Consider the following 26,720-nt stretch of genomic DNA (forward strand, 5'->3'; position numbering starts at 1 on the left):
TTTTGAAAGACAAGTGCCGCTAAACAAAAGAAGGCCTATCGAGCAACACCTTTAAGGACTGTCATGAAGTCCCCAGCAGAACTTCTAAATGGCAGGAGATATAAAACAACTCTGCCAAGAAAAATACACCCTCCAGAAGATTAGGAGGAAACCAGAAGAAGCCTGGCTGACACGCAAGAAGGAAGCCAGCATTATAACAAACAGGCACAAACGTTGCCCGAACTCTTCAGAGGGCAGCATGTGCATATTCAAGAGCCAATGTTGAAAAGGTCATCAGAGAAGCTGAGACACCAAGATCATACATTGTCGAGATAGTCTAGCAATCAGCTGAAAAGGAAAAGAATTCACATCTGGCCAACACAAGATGTGATGAAGCAGAAAGCCTGCAACACCAATATCAAATGAGATATCAAGTGAAGAGACCACAACCACTAATACTGAAACATCAACACAGCAGTTGTCATGTGAAGCACAACAAGCTACATCACCTACATGTGTTCCAGCAGCACAGAGCCCAATGGTCACAGTCAAATCCACAAGATGGCAAAGCAACACACTGCCGCCAGTGCTATTTAAAAATAGATGTGTAAATAAACTTGTGTACAAGTTCAATTACTTAAGTTTCACTGGAAAGAAAGTGATAAAGAACACTAAATTTTTATTTATCTTGAGAAGGAAGGATGTTATGTAGTCAGGGTAATGTGAACTATTTTGTAACCGGGTAAGAATACACTGTAGTGCATCATTGTGGGGCATATGCATATGTCTAAGAGTTTGTCAACAGTTTCCTGAGATGGTGGAAGGGATCAGTAAGTTGAGTCTCTTTTGTTATTTGAATCTTGCATCTCTAAGTTATTTAAAAAGCCTCCCAAGTAACTCAGAGACATAACACCCACAATACTGTTGGGGGAGAGTTTTAGCAACAGTGAAGGAATCCAAGTCTGGACAGTGTGTGTCTTGATGGGCAACTTCCAGGTGGTGTTGATGCTCTAGTCCTTCTGACTGGTAGATGTTGTAGGTTTTGAAGATACTAACTAAGGAACTTGGTGAGTTGTTGCAGTGCAAACTGCAGCTCCAGCTGCTGTCAATTGTAATCAAGCTAACAAAAAGCCACAAAGAGCTAAAGATACTCTTCTCATTATCACACATTAATTTTAACAGCAACATGTAGATAGTGGGATAATTGCATTGTTTTTCTTAGTTGTTCTGCACTTTGATACAGCTTGTTCCCCTGGTATTCATATGCATTTTAGAAGATTCTCTTGTCAAATTTCAACAAATAGTAATGGATAAATCTTTCTCAGATTTCCTGGGTTGATAACAACAGCTTAAATAAAATAACAGGTTAGAATGAATATAAGAAATAATATGGTGATATCTTTGGCAATGTAGAATGAACACACTTTGTAAAGAGGGAAAAATTCAGCATCCTATTTCACATCTGCAGGGTGATCTAAAAACCAACAGATTATTTGGTCTAATTAACATTGTTTAATAACCTCAGGTAGTTTAAATGCATCAACAAAAAAAGGCTTTTACTTCATTTTAATTGTGTTGATTCAGAAAGGGCTGGTCGACAGAATTCACTGCTCTTTCTTGACTACATTTTTTTATACACCAACAGGATAGACATCATTCAGAAGTCCTGAATTAAATTATTTCGACAGATCAGCAATGCTTTCTTGGTACTAATTCTATTTTATGAAATTTTTGCATTAAAACTGCCACTAATAATGAAAGGCCTGAACTGTAATTTGAAAAAAGGTCTGAAATAGTTCATGAAACAAAAATGGAGATTAGTTGATCCATCTGATGCTGACAAATGTTTTGCTGTTCTATGTAAGAATTTTGAAACCTAAAGGGAGCATTTACTTTGGCAAAGGGCTCAAGTTGGAAATGTTGGTTGTCCTTTTCTTCCTATGGATGCTGTATGACCTGAGTTTCTCTTGCACATATGTATTGCAAAAACATAGAATGCTACAGCACAATTTAGGCCCTTTGGCCCAAAATGTTGTGCCAACCTATGTGAACCTACTCAGAAAGCTAAACCTTCCCTACCTCACAACCCTCTTTTTTTCATCCATATTCCTGTCTGAGTCTTTTAAATGTCCCTTTTGCACTAGCCTCCTCCGCCAGCCCTGCCAACATGTTCCAGGTACTCACTACTCTCTGTACCCCTGGAGTCTCCCCTAAATTTTCCTCCTCTCACTTTGTACATGTGTTCTATGGTATTTGCTATTCTTGTGGTATTGGCTGACCACCCTATCTATGCCTCTCATAATCTTGTGGACCTCTATTAAGTCACCTCTCATCCTCCTTTGCTCCAACGAGATAAGACCTAGCTCTGCTAACCTTGCCTCATAAGACATATTCTCTAAACCAGGCAACATCCTGCTAAATCTCCTCTGCACTATCTCCATACCTTCCACAACCTTCCTATAATGAGGTGACCAGGAAGGATGTGGGAGCTATGGAGAGGTTATGAAGCAGATCTTGTATCCTGGCAGCTCATCAATGCAGAGTAATTAGAAGTGTGAAAATTATCAAAATTGAAGGAGCACTGATACATTGGATATATATAGATAGAATTGTCAGAGATTGTAGAGATAGGAAGAAGTGAGATCATGAAGGTATTTGAAAAGAGAGAGAATTTTAAAATGGAGAAGTTGCCTAACTAGAAGCTCCTTGGATCAATAATCATGGGTGAAGGTGGATAGGACTTAAAACAAGTTGTGGCACATGCGGCAGAGGTTTTGAAGGCTTCTAGTTTATAGAAATTAGAATGCCACAAACTAGTACATTGGAATAAGCAAGGTGAATTTGATGATATTATGTAGGCAGAAATAGAAAATCAAAACACCTTTACAGTTTTGTATAATAAGAACACTGCTGGGTCAATACAGCAGGTCAGGCACTATCTGATACAGATATGTGGTTTCCCCTACTGATGATATTATTTGAGCAATTGAGTTTCTCCAGCAGGTTTCTTACTTCAAATCCCAGTCTCTTGTGCCTATAGATGTGAGAATGTCCGAGTCTTTGATTGATATTAATCAAACTCAGGATATGGTGAAGATTACCAATAAAAAAATCTTGTGGTCCTCTCCTCAAATATTTGATGTCAGACTTTTTTAGATTGCGGCATGATGCTACTGCAAGACAATCATTTGAAAGTTGGGCACAAACCATGAGGTCTATGGCAGGGGTGGCCAAACCTATCGGATCTCCCGAACCCCTGACCAGATCCTCGCTCCGGCCGCCCGCCCATCCGAGCTCCCAACACCCCGGCCGCCCGCCCATCTGAGCTCCCGACGTCCCGGCCACCCGCCCATCTGAACTCCTGAGGCCCCAGCCACATTCCCATCCAAGCCCATCCGAGTTCCCAACTGTGGATCCTTGCCTAGGCCTGGCCACCCAACCATCCAAACTTCTGACACCCAAATGACACAGGTGCTTACTGTGGTCAAAAATATTATGCGTGTAATAGTCGAATCCCTAAATTTTATCCTAAAAAATTGGACCACAAAATTCAACTATTTCATGCATATGTGTACTTTATCATTATTGCAACTAATACAAAAATAGCAGTTGAAGAAACACATACATCAATAAATATTATTACATATATGTAATTCTTTTTATTTATATTTTTATGGTAACAAAATGTTCATGTAAGAGTAAAAATGTGTATGTAATATATTTTTTCAAGGCTTGCGGCTGTCAAACATCTGAAGTTTATTGTATATGGCTCTTGTATTAAGCAAGTTTAGTCACCCCAGGTCTCTGATATCTGGATCACCACAGTTGGTGCAGCTCAGTGTCACATGTTCCTGAGGCACTGGAAGCTCCATCTCATTTCACCTTTGCTCCAATGTGCTTAGGCACATTTAGTAAGTTTGTAAAGTAATGCAATTCCTGTCAGAAAGAAATGGATTTGAAGATGACAGTTTTTGAGCAACAATTAGCTATCTATAAAATACAGCTATGTAACAGAATGACAATTTTCCAAACCTGCTCCACTGTGGCACCACCAGAAGCAGTGAGCAAAAATGTAATGTTACATTTCACAGCAACATCTTGAGATAATAGATTGCAGGAAAGATAGCCAGCTGATGTGTTAAAGGTTGACTATTTTTCACCACTTTCCACTTCATCTCATTTATCTTTCCAATTTTTCAGATGATGATTTTGAAGATAAATTGCAAGGAAATATATGCAGCTGCACATTTTAAAGTACTAGCCTTGCCGTTGGAGAATAATGTATGATTTCACTGGCCATGGCTACACAAAGAGAAAGAAGCAGGAGCAGAATGTGCTGCCTCAACTCTATTCCACGATTTCCTAAAATAATGGCAAATCAGTCGTTGTTCGATTCAACAGTTCCTTCATTCAGTCACAAAAAATGTATTGATCTTAGTCTTAAATACACTCAACAACTGATCATCTAGACTTTGATGGTAGAGAGTTCTGAAGGTTTAAAATGCTCTGCATGGATTTCTCCTATCCAGAATGATTTGCTCTTTTTACAGGGATTCAATTCTCTAGTCTGAAGAAACAGCCTGACAATCACGCTCAGAAACTTCTATATCTCAAAGTGATGCTGAAAATAGTGTCATGCACAAATTTTCTCATCAACATGATTTTCAACCTCACTGGTCTGATGTACAGCAGTTCTTACTTACAACATGTAAGCACTAAAAAAGAATCATTGCTATTTTACGGTAGCACTAGATGGAGAAACATGCTGTTTACAGGTAATTTTTATTCTATTTTTGAGTTGCTGGAAATAGAAGAATAATCCTTCTGGACTTAGCAAACCAGCTGCATGCTCAGTTCAACCCTGTCCTTTTACTTTGGACAGGAATGCCAGGCTTCCCAGTGTTGCAGCAGGTAAAGGAGGTGATTTCAAGCAATGCTGTAGTTGTGGTTACAAATTGAGTTTTGCAACTGTGCCAAAGCCACATTACCTGTGGCTGTCAAGGATAGTGTGGATCTCATCTTTAATGCCATGGTCTTGCCTCTTTTCATGGTGTAGTGAATGGGATCAGTAACATGTTCTTGCTCAACAATGTCTATGAGTTATAAATTGCGCTCTCTAAGCAAGCAGAGTCACATGGAGCTCATTCCCCTTGAACAGAATGAATCACTGTCTCAGACAGACAGGGGCAGGAGCAGAACACCAGGGCTTTAGAAACATGCAAGCCTCTCCAGATGCAAGATGGTTCAAACTCCAGTACTATGATCATCCAAAAATCTCATCACCTGCTTGACAATTTTGTCAGTAGAATTTCAGTAAGATTGAATTTCTCCATGTTTTTCATTTTCAGAGGGTGGACATTGCTGGCAGGGTCAAATTTAATGCCCATTTTTCTCAAAAATTTGCATTGAGCCATATTCTTTGAATTCTCACGGAGTCTAGACACAAATGAATGGTTTGTTAGTTCAATTAAAAATGCATTTGAGGGTCAACCACATCCCAAGAGTTTAGAGTCCCAAGTGAACCAGGTCAGGTAAGTAGAGCAGTCTTTCTTCCCTGGTGTCATTCATAAATTAGGCCAGTTTGTATGGCAGTTTTATTAATATTATTATTGTTTCAAGATCACTATTACCAACTTTTTGTTCCAGTTTTTAATTAAGTGAACAACACTAACATAATGAGCTGAGTTCAAGATTGCAGAATATTAGTTCAATAAAACAACCATGTACATCCTCAACATTTTCAGCTCATTCATGGCACATCAGATACATCACAGCTCAGAAATAATGTCATTATTTTGAACTCACCTCTGGACAAAGCTCACATATCTAAACAAGTATCAGTTTTGGAGTCATTCCTTACATGAAGGAGGATGGTCATTTTTATTGGAGTTGAGAATAATATAAGCTGGTAGGAGCACTCATGCTTCTCGGCCTTTTTTTTGCTTTTATTTTGATATTGAGAAAATAACAAAGAGTCTTTCACCAGCAAGACTCTGATAATGATTTTTTGTTCCATTGACTTCTGAAATTGATTTCTGTACTAGTAAATGAGGAGCAACCTATGTGTAAAATTTTGCCATTATGTCCCATAGCTAAGACCATTGCTGGTCATTGGCATGAAAAATCACCTAGTGTTTCTAACCTTCTAACAATTACTTAGTTCCAATATACCACACTCATTATTTAAATGATAATTTACTAAATTGATTAGTAATGTGAAACAAAATAACAATGTCAAAGAAATAAATGAATTGCTATGTTGTTCTAAGCTATCCTGATTGGAATTAAAAACATGAACATGCTGGAAATACTCAGCAAGTGAGGCACATTATTTACAATTCACTGGCATTTGAAACATTAGCTCTGTTTCTCTTCCTACAGATATGGTCTGCATATTTCTAGTATATAATATTTTTGATTTAGATTACCAGTGACTGCATTTTTAAATTTATTTTTCCACTCTTGATTTGAACATAGCTGTCCTTTGCAGAGTCGCTTCATTGAATCAGGTACTTGTGAGGGTTGCAGATCATGGGTTCACAGGGTTGAGATCGTGATTTTACTTCCAGGTGGAGATGAGATTTAAGCTTCAGATAAGGTGAGGTGAGGTGGGGAATCAAGTCCTTGAGATTCGGGCTGAATTTACATTTTACAAACATTGACGATGGAGATGTGGTTGGGTTCATGTTTGACCTTCGATATTGGAATAAGTAATCTGGTGGAAACTATATTTGAGAACAAGTGCTTTAAAGACCCCCAGATACAGGCAAATCCATGCTGAAGCAAACCACAAATGCATTGAGTCATTTGTGATCCATATATGACAAACATTTTTTACTGAATTGATATTAAGACATGGATCATGTCTTGTAGTGCTATAGCCCATATCTGGGATCCTTTGATATCGGTGTGCCAATTTAATAATATTTGCAAATTATGCAGTGAGTATCTGTTTGAATTTAGTGATAATTTTTGTTGAAATTCCTTTGTTAAGCATGCAAAATCATTGTGGCAAACAAGAAAGACTAGATGCTGGAAAACCAGAAGACACCAACATTGACCTCCAATTTCTGGTAACATTCCCTCATGTTAAGCTGATTCATTTCCCCACTCAATGCATTACCTGGCCTTCTTTCTGTAACTTTTGATGCCCTGGCTAATCAAGAACCTACCAATTTCTGTCTTAAATGCACCCAATGACCTGGCCTCCACAATGGCATGTGGAATTCCGCAGATTTACCACTCTCTGGCTGAAGAAATTCCTACTCTATCCTAATCAGATGCCCTTCAATCCTAAAGTTATGCTCTCTTGTCTTTGACTCTCCCACCATGGGAAACAACCTTTCTACTTCCGCTCTGTCCATGCCTTTCAACATTCAATATGTTTCAATGAGATTCCCCCTCATTCTTCTAAATTGCAATGAATACAGGCCAAGAACTGTCAAATGCTCCTCAAATGATAACTCTTTAATTCCAAGAATCATCTGAGTGTCACTCTTTGAACCTTCTCCAACATTAGCACATTCTTTCTTAAATGAGGAGCCCAAAACTGCTCATCATACTCCAAGTGAGGTCTCATCAATGCCTAATGAAGCCTCAACATCATACCCCTGCTCATATTCTATTCCTCTTGAAATGAATGCCAGCATTGCATTTGCCTTCTTCACTACTGTCTCAATATGCAAGTTTACTTTCAGCGTATCCTACATGAGGACTTCCAGGTTCTTTTGCATCTGGGAATTTTTAATTTTCTCCCCATTTAAAAAATAGTCTGCCCATTTATTCACTTGCCATTTTTCTGCGCATTCTCCTAATCTGTCTAAGTCCTTCTGCAGCCTCCATGTTTCCTCTACACTACCTGATCCTCCATCTACCTTCAGTTCATTTGCAAACTTGGCCACAAAGCCACTTATTCCATAATCCAAACCATTTTCCACTGTGTAAACTGCTACTCACCTAATTACATAAGACCTGCTTCTACAGATCCTTACTGATTGCCCATGATTGCTCTCTTAACTTTCCAAACTACTCAGCAATTTCATTTCATTTTATACATTTCCATTTCTGTTAAATGCCAAGAATTCAGCCTTTCATTCTGTGGTATTTAAAAACAGAAAATACTTGAAACACTCTGCAGGTCAAGCAGCATTTGTGAAAAGAGAACAGGATGAATGTTTCTTGATATTCCTTCATTCAGCCTGAAATGTTAATTATTTCGCTTTCCACAGATACTGTCTGACTTGCTCTCTGCTTCCAATATTTTTGGTTTTATTTCAGACTTTTATCATATGCAGTTTTTTTATGATCACCTTTGTAATTCTCTCAAAAGAATTGGTGAACCATCATAAGGCATGGATCTGGGCAAAGAAACAGATAATGTTGAGGTTGAAACATTAACTATTTTTCTTCCTGCAGATGTGGTCTGACTTGCCGTACTTTTTTTAAAACTTTAAGTATCCTGTATCAGCAGATGTTATTTTGATTTTCATGAGACACGTTAACCTGATCTGTGCTCCTTGAAGACAGCAGCATCTTCCATTCCTGAGAATCGGAAGTAAAATCATTTAAATATGGATGGTGAAGCAACCCAAATCTGTTCAAATCTATAGTTTATTTTAATGTAATCTTCATGTTTCATATAATTATCCAATCAGGCGAGAGCAACAGAAGAATGGAAACCAATTTGTACAATCCTTACTGTGAAAACTCTGAACTTTTGAGGAAGATATGACATGGAATTTATTTTAATCACTTTATTTTTGATTTTAATTCAAAGGTTGCATTTTGCTGGACCTGTTGAAAGACTAGGGTTGAATAACAATCCTGCATTCCATAGACCTTCCAAACATTAATTATTTGGCAAGATGGGAATTTCCTGCCAGATGAGTTCAGGAAAATAAATACAGTAGGGTGTTTAGTATCCCATGGTTTGAAACTACAATCATTTAAAAGCAGTATAATTAATTATTTGGTACAAGTATGCTTCCTTTTTCTGATTTTATTTTCCCAGTGAATGATTGATCTGCCCGAATGATTTTTTTTCACAGTTTCCCTCTTGCTTTCTATTTCCACACAGAATACTCAGGAGCCAAATGTTTCAATGCAGAAAAAAATGTACATTTTACAAACATTGACGATTATAAACATTTGTGAACTTGTTTGTGGATTAACCTCATCTGTTGCATTGGCAGACAGCATCGTGGCTGCGAACAGAAACTCAGGATGAGGGAAAACCACACAGAACAACAATGTAACAACGGAACTGGAGGTCTTTATCTTTCCTGGGCATCAGTGCAGTGAGAAGCTTAAACACTCATTTCTCCCAAGAAAGAGTTCTATTTCCTCTCTTTGTGAGGAATTTCCTATGTGCAGTTATTAGTTACTGTATGTATAGAACTTTGGAACATACAGAACTCTTTACTCACAGTTTGAAAATCAGTTTTACATCCTTAATTTACATCTTGAAATTTATATTAACTTTAGTACAGTATTTACAGATTTAAGATCATTTTAAAATTGAAGTCTGTAACCTCAGCAATGTTATTTAATGTTAAAATTAAAGGCCAGAAATGAGATATCTATAAAACTCATAGAGACTGTGGCTGATTTTCTTCAGCTGATTGTTTTATTGCACAAGATTCCAACATCTGCAATTTCTTGTGTTCCTCCAGCAGGTTGATTTTATGCTTGATTTAACATTTCAATGGACCTGCAAGATAACTACATTTAGGGAAATAGGGTCTGAAAGTGCACTGAAATTTCAGCTGGTATGAGACAATAAAGTAAATGTTATAAACTTAAGAAAGAATTTGGAAGACTTCATCAACATATTGTCAGGCTTTGTCCACCCCTTACACAAGAAGAAGAAATGTATTTAGGTGAGTAGATGAAAATGGACAAAAAAGAGAAAGGCTAGATCAAGTCCTGTGAATTGCAGCTCTCTTTTTCAACATTGTTTAGTGTGGAACATTTCAAAATCTATTCAACTATATGGAGATGGCTACAGGAAGAATGCCATCTTGATTTTGTTTAATGTAGCCTCTTCTTTATTAAAATATTCTTTCTTTACACTACCGTTATTGTGAGTGCAATGTACCAACTATTTTCTCTAAATTTACCAAGTGAATGGAAAAAATGCAAAGACATGGAGTCAGAAGAGCTGGTCATTTAAACAGTAAGGTTTTGACGTGATGCCTGATGAGAACAGGCAGAGGTTCCATGCAGAGACAATGGTAAGGAAGACAAATGTAATGCTAGCATTCATATCGAAAGGGATAGAATAAAAAAGCAGAGATGAAATGTTAAAGCTTTATAAGGTATTGGTCAGACTACACTTAGAGTATTCAAAATCAGAATTTATTGTCATGAACGCATGTCACAAAATTGCTAAAAACTACATTTTTTAAAATTAATATAGTGTATCTACAAATGTAATATTCAAATTTCGTGGACCAATTTTCCAGGTGAAATTTAGGGGGTTGTGGTGGCCTGGTGCTGCAGCGATTGAGCCGCCCCTCCGGGCAGCGAGCGCAAATAAAGGCCAGCAGCCGACGCAGCGACACTAGTCCCAACAAGTGAACAGGCGGGTGTACGGTAAGGGCAGCTTAAAGGCCAGTGATCCCAAAATGGCGCTGGCCTTGCTGCACAGCCAACAGTCAGGGACAGCTTGTGGGGAAGAAGGGATTGTTATACAAGAAGGTACCTGCACTTGAGAAACCTGCTTTTGTTATGCGAGTCATGATGTGAGTAAAAGGGGAAAATGGCGGGTAAAACACAGAGTGTAACCTGACTACACTACGTGTGTGTGTGTGTGTGTGTGTGTGTGTGTGTGTGTGTGTGTGTGTGTGTGTGTGTGTGTGTGTGTGTGTGTGTGTGTGTGTGTGTGTGTGTGTGTGTGTGTGTGTGTGTGTGTGTGTGTGTGTGTGTGTGTGTGTGATCCTTCGAGTAGCATGCGGCTGCAATTGGTCACCCTGACGGTTTAGACGCCATCAAACCGGCAGCAGTCAACACAGTTGCTCTCAAGCTGCCACCCTTCTAGACAAATCAACAATGCATGTGGTTTGACCAGGCTGAGGCACATGGAGAGTCCACTCGATACTACCACATGGTGAGCACTCTAGACCAGGACATGGCCAGCCGGGTGGCCAACATCATCCAAGAGACCCCATCAGAAGGCACATACACTGCCTTCAAGGACTTGCTTATTAAGACCTTCAGGCTCTCATGGCATGAGAGAGGGGCACATCTGCTCCACTTGGACGGGCTAGGGGACAGGTCCCCATCACCTCTTATGAATGAGATGCTTGCCCTCCTGGGCAAACACAAGCCCTGCATCATGTTTGAGCAGGCATTCCTAGAGCAACTGCTTGAGGATGTCCAACTGCTCCTGGCAATCGCTGACTTCAGTGACATCCGGAAAGACACAGCATGAGCGGAGGTTCCGTGGAAACAGAAAAGAGAGTGCTCGGCATCCGTGAGGCTTGTCGCTAAACCCCGCAGCCGGAACAGCAGTGCCCTAGAGGAGGTGATCCTAACCAGTGGTGCTTCTACCACCAGAGATAGGGAGCCAGAGCCCACCAGTGCAGGCTACCATGCAGGTTTCAGGGAAACAATGGGGCCTGCCGTCGCTAATGGCCATGATGGCTGGCCAACAAGGCAGCCTCCTGTACGTTTGAGGCTGCCAGTTCAGACAAGTGTCCTCGTAGACACAGAAACATAGGTCAGTGTCCTGCCCCCATTGGGACAGGATACCAGGAACAGGCAATCGGACCCATGCTGAGGGCTGCCAACAACATTTAGGAGGCAGCCTTTTCTCGTGGGTGTTCATGCTGACTGCAGTGGAACAGCTGCTCCTCGGGACACCCTTAACCTGCACACCCTTAACCTGCTTGTGGATCTTGCTTATGGGTCGGAGATTGGTCCATGCCAAGACTTTTCAAACCTTCCCCCTCAAAGGCGCCAAGTTCCCAACACTCCACCTGGAGTGCAGCAATCATTCGACAAATATGCCAAGGTCCTGGCCAAGTTCCTTGCAGTGCTCACCCCCAAATTCACCATGGCAATACTTCAGCTTAGAGTACAGCACCATATCCTGACCCAGGTCTGCCGCTCCACGCAAGAGCTTCCTCCAGAGAAGCTCCTGTTGGCAAAGAAACAATTCAAGAAATTGGAGGAGCTCAGTATCATATGGTGGTCAGACAGCCCATGGGCTTCTCTCCTGCATATGGTGCCCAAAGCAACTGGGGCCTGAAGACCATGCGGCGACTACTGTCAGCTTAATGAGGCCACAACACCAGATCGATACCCCATGCCGCAGATCCAGGACTTTGCGGCTAACCTGCATGGGGCAAAGATCTTTTCTAAAGTGGACCTTGTGCAGGGATATCATCAGATCCCGGTGCACCCTGATGATATCCCCAAGATCACCATTATCACCCCATGCAGCCTGTTTAAATTTCTTCAAATGCCGCTTGGGCTGAAGAACGCCGCACAGACCTTCTAGCGGCTAATGGGTGTAGTGGGCCAAGACCAGAACAGCATCTTCGTGTACTTAGACGACATCCTTGTGGTGAGAAGAAAACAATAAGAACACATGATGCACTTCCACAACCTCTACACCCAACTGAGTGAGTTCAGCCGATCAACCCAGCCAAATGCCAGTTCGGGATGGAGGCCATCGACATCCTGGGCCACAGGATAGGAAGAAGCCACATTGCTACCCAGCAAGGTGGAGCCCACCCGAAAGTTCCCCAGACCCATCATGACCAAAGGACTACAGAAGTTTGTGGGGATAATCGACTTCTACCACAGGTTCAACTTCTCAGCTGCCTGGATCGTGCGGCCCTTGTTCGCCCAGATGGCATGCAAGGTGAAGGAAACATCACATAGGTCGAGGAGTCAGCTGAGGCCTTCATTAAAGCCAGGAAATCCCTGCCAGACGTCGCTCTTCTGGCACATCCCAGGTCAGATGCTCCAAAGGCCCTGACGGTGGATGCCTCAGGAATGGTGATCGGCAGAGTTCTGGAGCAGCAGAAGGAAATTGGCAGCTGCTGGCTTTCTTCAGCAAACATCTGTGGGCTCCGGAACTGAAGTACAGCACTTTCGACAGAGAACTACTGGCACTGTACTTAGCCATCCGCCACCTCAGGTACTTCTTAGAGGGCAGGTCTTTCACAGCCTTCACAAACCACAAGCCCCTGACTTTCACCTTGGCTAAAATCTTCGACTCCTGGTCAGCCCACCAGCAATGACACCTGTCTTACATCTCTGAGTACACCACAGATGTAAGGCACGTCTCTGGCAAGGACAACATGGTGGCTGACGCACTGTCCAGGCAAAGCATCCACGCGTTATCAAGGGGAGTGGACTTCATGGCACTGGCGGAGGCGCAGCAGAGTGACAAGAAGATGCCCCAATTCAGGACTGCTATATTAGGCCTGCAGCTCCAGGATATCCCAGTCAGCACAGGTAACAACACCCTCCTATGTGACATGGCCACTGGCCAGACCTATTGTCCCGGCAGCTTGGAGATGACTGGCTTACCTGTCTATCAGGACCACAGTCTGGCTGGTGGCCAGAAAATATGTGTGGCATGGATTGCGGAAACAGGTCAGTGGGTGGGCGAAGGTGCACACACAATGCCAAACAACCAAAGTACAGCAGCCAAAGACCCCACCTCAGCACTTCGAACCTGTGGAATAAAGGTTTGACAACATCTATGTGGACGTAGTAGGACCCTTTCTGGAATCCCAGAGTTTCAGCTATCTGATTACAATGGTCGACCGTTTCACCAGATGGCAAGAAGCTGTCCCATCCACAACTTCGTGCACCAGAGCCCTTATTTCATCCTGGGTGGCACGGTTCGGGTTACTGTCCCACATCACATCTGACAGAGGGGCCCAGTTCACCTCCAGCCTGTGTTATGACCTCGCCAGCCTGTGGGGCACCCAGCTGCACCGCACAACAGCTTACCACCCAGAGTCCAATGGGTTGGTGGAGCACTTCCACAAGCACCTCAAAACTGTGCTCATGACCAGACTCCAAGGACCCAACTGAATAGACGAGCTACCATGGGAGCTGTTGGCATCCATATGGCACCCAAGAGGACCTCAACACCTCTTCAGCTGAACTTGTCTACGGAGCTCCACTGATGGTCCCAGGGGAATTCGTACCATCCCCAGTCAGACAGCAGGATGACTTGGCAGTTTTTCTCCACAGACTGAGGGAAAGAGTCAGCAACCAGGCCCTGATTCCACTTTCCAGGCACAGACACACGAGGACCAATGTACCCAGAGACCTACAGGACTGTGAGTATGTTTTCATTCGCAGGGGTCCACATCATGGCCATAGAGGGTCCATTCCGGGTCATCCATAACAACGGAGCCACGTTTGAGCTGGAGATCGGAGGCAAGATGGTGATCTTCTTCACAGACAGGCTAAAGCTAGCACATCGGGCGCGCCTGGTCAAGATACAGCACCATGCGGAAGAGGCAGGCCACCAAAGCCCGCAGAAACTCTACCTCCAGGCACCAAGGACAATACTGAGGACAGTTCTTGGGGGGGGGGGGGGGGGTGGGAAGGTCATGTGGCGGCATGCCACTGTGGCGATTAAGCTGACGCTCTAGGCGGCGAGCACAACTAAAGGCCAGCAGCCCACACAGCGACCCTGGCCCCAACTAATGAACCGGCGGGTGGATGGCAAGGGCAGCTTAAAGGCCAGCGACCCCAAAAAGGCACTGGCCTGGCTACATAGCCAACAGACAGGGACAAAGCGACAATGTGCGAGGAAGAGCAGATTGTTATGCAGGAAAGTACCTGCTCATGGGAAGCCTGCTTTTGTTATGCAGGTCATGATGTGAGTAAAAGGGGGAAACGGCAGGAATCCGGTGAGTATAAAAGTCGGGTCTGAGCCCCTACTAAAACACAGACTTAACCTGACTACACTACGTGTGTGTGTCTTCCTTCGAGTAGCGCGTGGCCACAGGGTCAATTATTACATGCATAATGCTTTTAACCCTGGTAAGTACCTGTGGTGAATCTCTGCTAAGGTGTCTGTCTTCCCTTCGGTGAGCCTTGCTGTACTAACATTGGCTGTGCATTATCTCTACTATTAAGGACACCCCCCCCTTGGGTAGAACTGTGTCTGCACCCATTGTCTTTCATTATTGTACTGTTAGTTTCTGCTAATAAAAGCTATGATTATTGTTTGACCACATCGTCTTTGTTTACTTCATCAACTGGCACTTCAGTACCTGCATTGTTTGAGGCATCAGGAGTTCCAATGGGTAGGTGGCAGGGACTGGAATGTGTCGGGGCGCTGGGAGCTCAGGTGGGTGGGCGGCTTGTGCCTTGGAAAGAGTCGCTGGTTAGGGTGTTGGGAACTCCAGGGTGTCAGACAGCTAGGACCATAAATAGTGAGGGTGGGGGTCAACTTTTACATATAACATATTGGAAAATACCAGATTTTTGGGCCAAAAATTGGTGGGGTCGACTTTTACTTGGTATTGACTATTGCATGTGTATATACAGTAAATGAATTAGTGCAAAAGAAGAGAAAAGTGAGATGGTGTCTGTGGTTCATTGTCCATTCAGAAATTTGATGGCAGAGGGAAATAAGCTGCTTCTGTATCTGTGGATGTCCATCTTCAGGCTCCTGTACCTCCTTCCTGATGGTAGCAATGGAAAAAGGGCATGGCCTGGGTGGTGAGAATCCTTGAGAAAAGAGGCTGCTTTCTTCACCTCTTGTGAATGTCCTTAATGGAGTGAAGACTAATGCCCACGATGGTACTGGCTGAGTTCACAATTCCCTCTAGTCTTTTCCTGTCCTGTGCTTCGGCAGCTCCATACCAGGCAGTGATCCAACCAATCAGATTGCTCTCTGCGATACACCTGTAGAAATTTACAACAGTCTTTGGCGACATATCAAATTTCCTCAAACTCCTCACCAAGTATAGCCCCAGGATAGATCTTCAGTGACATTGTCACCAAGGATTTGAAATTCTTAACCCTTTCCTCGGCTGACTCCTCAATGAGGATTGGTTAGTGTTCGGATTCCTTCCTCCTATAGTCCATAATCAGTTTCTTAGTTATGGTAACATTGAGTGCAAGGCTGTGTTCTGACACCACTTAACCAGCAGGTCTATCTCACTCCTGTACACTTCCTCATTACCGACTGTGAGCAGCTTTCAGCTTTTTATCTAAAGAAAAATGTGTTAGCATTAGAGAGGGTTCAGAGGAGGTTCAAGGAAGAAAGGGTTATCACATGAGGAGTGTTTGTTGGCTCTAGTACTGTACTCGTTGGAGTTTAGAAGAATGAGGGGGGAATCTAATTGCAATCCATTGAATACTGAAGGCTGGGATAGAGTGGATGTCAAGAGGATGTTTCCTTTTGGTGGTAGAATCTGGGACCAGAGGGCACAACCTAAGAATACAAAAGCATCCCTTTAGAGTGCAGTGGAAGAGGAATTTTTTTTTTTACGCAGAGGGTGGTGAATCTGGAATTTGTTGCCGTGAATAGAGATAGATAGGTTCTTGATTTGGAGAAGAATCCAAGGAAAGGAAGGAGAAAGGGGTTGAAAAGTATAGTAAATCAGCTTGATGGATTTGCAAAGCAGGCTCGATGGGCTGAATGGCCTAATTCCACTCCTATGTCTTATTGTCTTATGAATTAGAATGATGAACACTAAGAATGATTCCTCGCAGGTGAGATAACATTGTTTACAAAGAGAGATAAAGAGCTGTGTGATACAATTTAAATTGTGACATCCCTTTAGAATTCTAGGCAAAAAAAGTCCAATTAATGGAAAGAGTGGAGCTAAGATATCACACTGTACATACAGCTGCTTGTGGCAGATAAAGCAGTGCAAAACAATGTAAAATATCAATTGTATCATATGTATATAATGTTCTCCACATGACTATCGATACAATAATGTTATAGTACCATTCAGATAAACCATCCAATCAGACACAAGATAATATTATCGATAAATTAAAAGTATATACCATAGTGTCCTAGAAATTTTCAATTATATATATATATATGAAGTAGATGCATATGAATTAGTAGGCCACTAAGTTCCTCAAGACGGCCCTGTGATTCAAATAACATCACGGCTCCCTTATTGCTGACAGTTGACTGTTATTTGATCTTGACACAGGAACAGAGAGGATCTTTACATACTTTCTAAACAAGGTGAAAACTGAGTTTTAGAGATTGAAGGGATAGTGGTCCAAATAAACACACCAGTTCTTGGATGTGTTTTCAGAAATTAACTTGCAAACTGATGGAATGCACCTCAAAGTATGTTAATGCATCAGAGCTACAATTCTGCGAAGATAATGGAATGTCTTACTAAGTTTGGAATCAACATGATACCAGAGGAGTTTCAGAATGACTGAGTACTCCACGTGAAGGACCCAGAGGGGAAAATTCTATTGCAAATGACATATAGATGCTTGCAGAAGGAGAAACAATGCAAGAGACAGAGGTACATGATGAATCTGTTAGCCTGTGAGTGGATGTTGAGAGTAAAAACACACAAAAATGCTGGAGGAACTCAGCCGGTCTCACAGCATCCATAAGAGGTAAAGATATATTACTGACAATTTGGGCCAGAGCCCTTCAATTAATAAGCAAAGAAAAGGAAGGTGTCAGAATAAAGACTGAAGACTGGCAGGGGGAAGAGTCCAGACCAACAAAAGGTGTTAATTGGATATGATAAGAGGTGAAATGATTTTGGCTCTGTCAAAGGAGACAGAAGAAAAAGAGAAAGGGGAGAGATGGAAATTGAGAGACAGGATAAAGTGATGCAAGGAGAAGCAACCATAGTCAAACATGTCAGAGTTAAAGTTCAGAGTGAATGGGTCACATGATCACTAGAGATAATCTAAGCCTTATCCAGTCAAAATAATTGCTAGTAAGGGAGAAGTCACATCCAATGACTTTTGTATGAGTACAACTTTCTCTGGGGTATGACAGCTAGCTAAGCAAGTTCCTGCTCCAAACAAATGAGACGTGATTTTACCAGCTGTGTGTGAAAGAGTGTTGTCTACATGATCAAAATCAAGCAGGCAGCTCATTTCAGGAGACAGTCAACCATAGTCTGTGTTGTGATGCTTTGATGTTTAGAAAGAACTAATACCATAAGCAGATGCTTCATCAGTCTTCGCAGAAGGTCAGCTGATAATACATACAAGTGGATATCTGATAAATATGAAGATCTATAATGCACAAACTTAGAAGGAGCAGGTTGCTGTGATTGAGTCAGAATTATATTGCAGGGAAACAGGAAGTAAGTAAGAATTTCAGTGCATCTGTGCACTGTACTTATGTATATAGCAATAGATTTGGTGGCGCACGAGGTTGCAGCGGTCACTTCAGCTCCTCACAATGGTGCAATTGCCAGCCCATTACATATTGTCTATGATCGGGGAACACTTATAGAACTAAGAACTACAAACTGGACTTTCAAACTAGTGAATTGGATTGGTAAGATACAGAGTGGTTTTAACTTGCTGAATCAGGGAACATAGAATCCAGCAAACCGCGGAGCAGATAACTGGAGACACAAGAGAGGCCATTGGAGACAGGTGGGAGGCCATCACAAGTGCTGTTGGAGAAGAAAGAAGTGCGCCAGCATTGGGGTTAGTCTGACCCATGCTCCCAACGGTCTTTCTCACAAATACAAGATTGCTGGAGAAGAAAATGGATAACCTGAGACTGCTGTGCTCTGGAGATTATAGAAACGTGGCTCCAGGATTCCATTCCAGATTCAGCGATCAGCTAGATGGCCTTATCCCTTCAGGGCAGACTGAGATGCTGCTGCTCTGGCAAGACAAGGAGAAGGACAGTGCATTTATATCAGTGAATACCAGTGTACAAATGTCTCTGTTGTAAAGACCATCTGCTCAGCTGAGATAGAGTACCTGATAGTGAAATGCAGACCTTTCTACCTGCCCAGGGAATTCTAGGACATGGTGATTTCCACAGTTTTTGTTCCATCTTCAATAAATACTGACCTCCTCTATTTACAGTTTGAACACCTATGCATGGTTCGATTTAAAAAGAACAGGCTGACATTGAAGAAGGCTCTGTGCCCCCCTGATGAAAGGGCTCCCTGCATAGCCATAGCTGAGCTGAGGAGAAACCTATCCAGATGTACCCACACAAGGCAGCAAGACCAGAAAACATACCAGGTTGGGTACTGAAGGATTGCGCAAACCAACTGACCGAGGTCCTTACAGAAATATTCAAAAAGTCACTGTGGCACTGCCAGTTTCAAGACAGCCAGCATCATCCAGGTACCAAAGAGGGTGACAGTAACAGGCCTCAATGACTACCACCCCATGGCACTGGCCTCCCCTCCATTATGAAATGCTTTGAGTATCTGTTGCTGGAATGCATCAAAGCACACCTTCCAGAGACTCTGGACCCATTTCAATTCTATAGATGAAACCATTCCGTTGATGATGCCATAGCCTTGTCCCTTCACTACATCCTGTCCCACCTAGAGAATGATGCCTCACACGCCAGGCTGCTGTTCATCAACTTCAGCTTGGCATTTTAAATGATCATTCCCCAGAGGCTGGTAGAAAAGCTGTCCTCACTGGGACTTGACACTCCTCTCTGTAACTGGATTCTGGTCTTCCTAAAGGAAAGACCATAGTCTGCCCAGGTCAGTAGTAGAACTTTAAGCAGTGTCACACTCAGGGCTGTCAGCCTTCTGTTCACGATACTGACTCATGACTGCAACGCTAGATCCAGCTCCAACAGTCATCAAGTTTGCAGATGACACAACAGTATTTGGGCTCATCAGTAACAACAACGACTAGCGAGCAGAGATGGAAAATCTCGTGATATAGTGTGAGAATAACAACCTGAGTCTCAAAGTGGACAAGATGAAGGAGATGATTGTAGACTTCAGGAGGACTAGGAACAATAACCCTCCAATACACATAATTTGGCAGTGGAGAGCACCAAATTCCTTGGAGTCCACTTAACAGGTGACCTATCCCAGACACACAACAGTTAGGAAGGTGCAAAAGCTACTAACCACCATCCTGTCAACTTTCTACTGGAGCTCTATTGAGAGTGTCCTGGCCTGGTGAATCACAATGTGGTTATGGTTGCTGTAGAGCATTGGATCAATGCACAGGACCATAGGAGCAGCAGAGAAGATTACTGGGATCTCCCCCCCCCCCCCCCCCATCGACTTAATATACCAGGATTGTTGGTATGCAAAATCGTTGTGGACTCCCCTACTACTCTGGACACAGGATAATATTCTCAATAAATTAAAAGTATATACCATAGTATCCTAGAAATTTTCAATTATGAATATGAAATAGATGCATATGAATTAGTAGGCCACTATGTTCCTCAAGACTGCCCTGTGATTCAGCTACTCCCATCAGAAAATAGATACAGGAGAAATGCCAGGCTAGAAAATTGCTTCTTCCAACAGGCAGTGAGATTGTTGAACAACTTGAATGAACTGCTCATACCAACCCTTCGAGACTACTATTATTTAAACAATATTTATTTCTTTATATATATTATATATATATATATTTGTTCTGCATATGTATAGCTTGTCTGGTTGTGTGCTTGCATATTTTTGCACCAAGGGCCTGAGAAAACTGTTTTGTTGGGTTGTACTTGTACAATCAGATGATGATAAACTTAAACTTGAATTTGATCTCAGAATCTTTGACCAACTCATCCAAACTGACCAAGATGCCTTCCTGAGCGAGTCCCATTTTGCTGCATCCGAACCATATCAATCCAAATATTTTTCTACCCATGAATCTATCCAAATATCTCTTAAATATTATACCTCCCTCTGGCATTTCCTCAGGTTGCCCGATCTATAACCTCACCAACCTCTTCTGAGGTTTCTTTTAAACTTTTCCCCTCTCAACTTAAACCCCTGCTTTCTGGTTTTAGACTTCCCTCCTCAGTGGGGGGGGGGGGGAAGAGACTGTGACCATCTACCTTTGTCAATGCCCCTCAGGATTTTATATACTCTCAGCTTCCTACATTCTAGGAAAACTATCCCTGCCAATCCAGTTTCTCCTTATAACTCGAGCACTCCAGTCTTGGCAAAATCCTCTTTAATCATTCCCCAATATTCTGAAGTCCTGTAAAAACAAAGTTTGTGTGAACTCTTCTCATAATTAAACTAGTTAATTACATTCTCCTGTCTGATCCACATTATTGAGTTGGTAACCAGTGATGAATTACTGCACAGCACATGGAATTTTTATGATCTTAGGAAGATTTGCATGTTGGAGCTCTGTGTCATATTTCATTGATATAAGCTTTACTTCATTTTTATTTTTATTTAACATTTTTACAGTGTAAGTAAATATACCCTGATGTTTGGATATTTTTCACTGATTTTTATGTGTCAACTCTGATTACAACAGTATAATCTGAAACAACTGGAGCAAGGATTGAAATGGACATAGAGCAGAATCCATTTTCATTATATTCTCCTTCATATCTGATGTCATTGAAAGGCAATTCTAATTGTTAAAGTCCTAATTGCAAACAACAAAGAAGGAAAATTTTATATACAGCAACTTTGCAGATTTATAATCACTATAATTTTACCAACTTAATTATTTGGGGAAAAGAAAAAAACCTTTTTGCAAGAGATTTCTCATATGGCAATACAATAGTGACCAGATGACGACTTTAATGATGTTAGTTAAAGCATGGACAGAACTTCAGCTTACCATCTGAGCAAAAGAATGACAATGCTCCTCTGTATTATGTCCTACAGTTTCTGTGGTGGAGCTTTAGCCCACAATGTTCTGACAGAACAAGGTTGACACATGACAGCTGATTTATGCTGGGAACCTGTTTTTATCTTGTGACAGAACTCAAGTGAATGTAAAACAACAATACTTCTGCATTTGTTTGGGAATATATTCAAGAGCAATGACTTCACTGACCAGATCCTAGTTTATTGGGAGATTGCAATTAATCTCTGCATCACTCATTGCTGGATGCCACAGAATATAATGAAAATGGATTCTGCTCTATGTCCATTTCAATCCTTGCTCCAGTTGTTTCAGATTATACTGTTGTAATCAGAGTTGATACATGAACCATTCAAAGTGTTGACAGGAGATTTATTGCGAATCATAGAGAGATACAAACAAACATCTAGTACCCAGCTTTACACTGGTCCTATCTTGATCTATATTCCCATCAACTCACCTCCTCTTCCCACTTTTTGAAATACATCATCACAAAATGTTATATGTTTTTTAAAAATTGAGATATACAGGATGGTAACAGGCATGTCTGGCCCACGAGCTTGTGCAGCTCAATTACACCCAATTGGTCTACAACCCCTGTTCATTTTGAAGGGTGGGAGGAAACTGGAGTACCTGGAGGAAACCCATGCAGAAGTGGGGAAATGGTACAAATTTCTTTCAGGCAGTGCCGGATTTGAACCCAAGTTGCTGTAACAGTGTTGCATTAACCATGCTACACTATGTAATGTAATTGTGCCTCCATTTTATATGTTTTTTACTCCCAAGTTCATTCCCATTTCTATCAGTGACATTCTTGACTGTAGTGACAACAGTGGTGGTTGAAGACAAATGAGACTGCAGATGCTGAAATCTGGAACAAAGAACACAGAAGGAACTCAATGAAATGAGCACCATCAGTAGAAGCAAGATGTGCAAGTCAATATTTTTGGTCGATACTCTGAATCAGGACTGAGAAGGAACAGGAAGGATTGCCAGTATTTAGCAGTAGATAGGGGAGTAGAATAGAGGCATGTAGGTGTGAGCAGAAAGGAAGAGGATGATGGGCAGATAAAACCAAGTAGGGGAGAGGGATAGAAGCTAGGAGGTGATGTGTAATGGCAATATTATTCTGGTTTTAATTCTCTCTCTCTGTAGGAAATGTGCCATCTACTCATTATTTCTTCAAACGACACAGCAATTGTAACGATTGCGCCAGCAACTGCATTCTTCTGTTGTGAGCAATGTCAATGCACTTTTAAAATATCAACTTTGGTAAGTATATTGCTTTAAAAAAAATTGCCAGCAAAAGAGTTTTAGAAATAAACTTATTGGATCCTTGAGTATTTTTATTAATTTCCCTTTTGCTTCAAATGCGATAGAATGTTGAGCACAAGGTTGATGTAAACTTATTTCACAATTTTGTTATTAGCTGGTATGAAACAAATTGTTGGAAATTCTAGTTAATGACACAGAGCCCTTCTGACAAGTGCCATTATATATATATATATATATATAGACACAGACTTTTCAAATAAAGAAAAAAAGGAGGCCCTGTGATTATAGTACTTTCCACATAGTCGTTACAATGTTTTGACATAATTTACTCGATGGTAAGCAATCATCACTTTCGCTTAGACATGAGCCAGTCTACTCAGAGAACTTGCAAATGTTAAATCCAATTAATCTGCTGAAAATGTTTACATTTAAAAAGATGAAGTGCCTAAGATGCACTTATCTGAAGTGCTCATTAAAACACTTATCTCACAGATCTGAAGAACTGGGTCTATTCTGTCCATTTTCACTTTACCATATCACAGAGGACCATGTATGCAAAGGTATGTCTGAATTACTTTCAGAGGGAAAGCATTTGGTTAGAAGTCAAGTGTTTTTTTTTTCTCTGTTTGGGTCAAAAATCTGGTATACCAGTTTATCATTCACATTCAGATGACAATGTGGTAACATCCAACCACTACATCTTAATTTATCGTGTTGTATCGTCTACATTTTTGATCTTTCTGCAGTCCAACACCTTAATTTTGAAACATTTAATAAACATTTTTGGAGTTAGACTTCATTCCATTTATCTAGCATTAGAATGTTGGCAAGAAGTTTTTATGTTTATAATAATTACTATGACAAAGCACTTTAGAAGCACAGTTAGGAATGTAAAATCCTGCAATGGCCATTTAAATGATACACAATTAAGAATTTAGCCAATGAAGAGTCAGGTAGCAGAATAATGACATGAGTAAATGACAAAACAGACTCACTTGGACCAAGGAAAATGGGCCTTAGCCTGTTTAGATAAGGAGATGGGAGGGTGTAATTCAGGGTGGGCAACTATTTTCTTAAACTCACATTAAGTAATCTCTATACCATAAGTGCTCTGTGATTAGTAAGGGATTGCTTAAGGTATTATGTAAGAGGGAAGAGAAGGTTGAGATCCACTGCTCTAGACCCAATTGTTACTGAAATATTTTGCTTGAGAAAAATTAACATTGGTCCATTTCATTTGGAGTTATTAAACTGTGCACTTAACAAGTCAGATACGATTAAAACAGTGGTTTTCAAACTTTTTCTTTCCATTCAGATACCGTCTTAAGCAATCCCTTACTAATCAAATGTGAGTTTTTTTTTAAAAAAAAGGTTGCCCACCCCAGGTGTAATTGAAGACCTCAGGCCTTTTTGTATTTTTAGTTGGTTGTCTTACAACATCCCTTTGGAAAGAGTTGTTGAGATTGGGCTTATGTTTTGGATCCAGCCTAAGATCTAGGTGAAAAGTTAGGATCAGGCTGGAAATTAGGGCCATGTATGAGAGGAGTGGTGTAATGGGGAAAACGTAATGCAAGGCAATTGATTTGGAGATTTAAAGTCTGGTCAATAGGAGAAGGAGTATATTAAAGCTTACTTGTTTCATATTGGAATTTCTTGATCCCAGCCATGAATGCTATTTCACAGAAAACTAATCTTGGATGTTTAACCTCAGGAAGACATCTTCTTGCCACTAGTATTTGAAAAAAGATTGACATCTGTTCCAGATATGGATATAGAATCAGCCTTTTGTCTTTGTGGAGAATGAAAAGTGGCACACTTTCACCTGGGAAACATTGTGGGCTAATTTCTTAGCCTTAGTATTTGCCTCAAACTTCCCTTTGTATGCCAGGAGGGTTGCAGTTGTCACACACATTATTGCTTTCAAGTTTTAATTTGCACACACACTGTGATCTTAGGACCACAGCGATCACAGTGCTCCTAGTTCTGTGCATGCCTGAGAGCTACTGGTGTTTGTAGGTGAGGCAGCCAAACCCTGTGGTGAACCACACAACACTCCCTTTCCATTCACAATCAAACTAAAGTGAATCAGTCTCTTGTTAGAACCAAGCACAGGCTGACACAAAGCTTGATATATGTTTCAAAATCTGCCAGATATTTATGAGGCATTAGCTTTCAACAAGTATTTTGACAGCAACTGCACTGCTTCATGATTTTAATGGGATTACACAAATTAATTCAGCTATGTCTCTTTGTAGGAGGGTAAACTTTGTAGGCATCAACAACGTGTGGAAAAATATGTAAGTGTATTGCCCATGATTTTTTTTCATTTATTTTGCTCAAACAATAATGTAATTAGGTTACTCCTTTAAAAATAATGAGTACTGGGATGTAGTAGAGCTCTGATCTATTGCACTTCTCTGTGACAGTTTAGATGTGCTCAATGAACGTGGTGACCAAGAAATTCACCACATTTCCACAAGAACATTAAACCATTGATAAATAGGAAGATGTGTGTGGCCACTCTCACAGAGATATTCTATGGAGAATTAGATCGAAGACATGGTGCACAATAGAAATGCCTTCCATATACAAACAAGTTATAAGGCCTCTCCCCCAAAGCTCCATCATGGAAATTATGCAGGTCACAAGTTGCAGACCATGGGCAATAATTGGAAGAGGCCTTGTAAAGGATCGGAGAAGTTAAGAAGAGGTCAGGAAGTGGAAGCAATTGAAAATTGGAGGGTTGGGTCCGCAATTTGGAGAGTGTTTATGATCAGTTAGGGCAGGATGGTCAGATGCCTGATTGCACTGGGGGTGGTGCTTTGCAATGTTGGTGGGAAGGGGGACTGTGGGAATGCATTGGTAATGGGTGGTGGCAGGAACAAGCACTAATAAAACTGAAAGAGGACTTCCCTGAAAAAGATCCAAATGTCAGATTCAATAACTACAGACCAGGAAAGTTGGTTCGCCTTAAAACAGGAGAGATACAGGACTCAAGAGCATGAAGCACAGGGACATGGTCATACAGATGAATTTTACACAAAGTACATCAAATTGGGCATTGCTTGCAGTCTGGCAGCCTCATAAACATCACAGTCACCAAGGACCTGGAACTAATTTAGCAAGCTGCATGACTTGCACACAAAGGGCCTAATCACATTTAGCCATTGGTTTTTAGATCAAATTCCTGAAAATAATGCACAAAAAACATTGCATTACATTGGAAGAATTATTTCCTTTCTGTGTTTGAAGAACTCCTCAATAGCTCAAAACATGGGGGATCTTAATTTGTTTAGAAGGAACTAAAAAGATGAATAAAATATTGTGGCAGGTAATTTACATTAAAGGCACAGATATATATAATTTCATATAATTATAAATGAGCATAATTATATGATAGATATATATATATACACAAGCAATTTATTTTCCAGGGACAGAAATAGAGATTAGTTTTTGTTGGAGGGTAAAAGAGTGAATCACACTTACCTAAAGGTTTAGAGCTTGGACTAATGTCCTCTGAGGTTTCCTCAGGAACCATTCATGTAACTCATGTTCATACTGGTAAACAGGCAAGTGATCTCAAAGTATACAAAAGCAAATATTGACTGCAACCCTATTGGTAAAATTGCTTAAATGTTTACTTTTGGTTTTCAAGAGAGGGTCATTGTGCAAGAATTTAATCTGACTTCTGAGAA

The 26,720-nt window shown here is 41.1% G+C and overlaps 2 long non-coding RNA genes across 7 annotated transcripts in view; one reads left to right on the forward strand and one right to left on the reverse strand.

Annotated features, from left to right (window-relative positions):
- Positions 1–23,584, forward strand: part of LOC138755319 (uncharacterized) — a 42,244-nt gene extending 18,660 nt beyond the window's left edge. For 2 of the 4 annotated variants that reach the window (XR_011352185.1, XR_011352184.1), the window contains exons 2-6: positions 4,180–4,754; positions 6,974–7,052; positions 9,171–9,857; positions 22,903–23,019; positions 23,515–23,584. This is a non-coding gene — a long non-coding RNA (uncharacterized lncRNA). The remainder of the gene's footprint in view (positions 1–4,179; positions 4,755–6,973; positions 7,053–9,170; positions 9,858–22,902; positions 23,020–23,514) is intronic. The other 2 variants (XR_011352187.1, XR_011352186.1) reach the window with 2 other exon arrangements.
- On the reverse strand, positions 3,537–26,587 carry LOC138755318 (uncharacterized). 3 transcript variants are annotated; one of them, XR_011352183.1, is made up of 5 exons: positions 26,512–26,587; positions 18,695–18,807; positions 8,416–8,520; positions 5,263–5,415; positions 3,537–3,915 (listed from the first exon to the last, which is right to left on the reverse strand). It is a non-coding gene; the product is annotated as an uncharacterized lncRNA (long non-coding RNA). The 3 variants fall into 3 exon arrangements; XR_011352182.1 differs by lacking the exon at positions 8,416–8,520; XR_011352181.1 differs by lacking the exons at positions 5,263–5,415; positions 8,416–8,520.
- Between the last annotated feature and the right edge of the window lie 133 nt (positions 26,588–26,720).

Source organism: Narcine bancroftii, chromosome 2 (assembly GCF_036971445.1).
Source record: "Narcine bancroftii isolate sNarBan1 chromosome 2, sNarBan1.hap1, whole genome shotgun sequence".
Classification (NCBI taxonomy): domain Eukaryota; kingdom Metazoa; phylum Chordata; class Chondrichthyes; order Torpediniformes; family Narcinidae; genus Narcine; species Narcine bancroftii.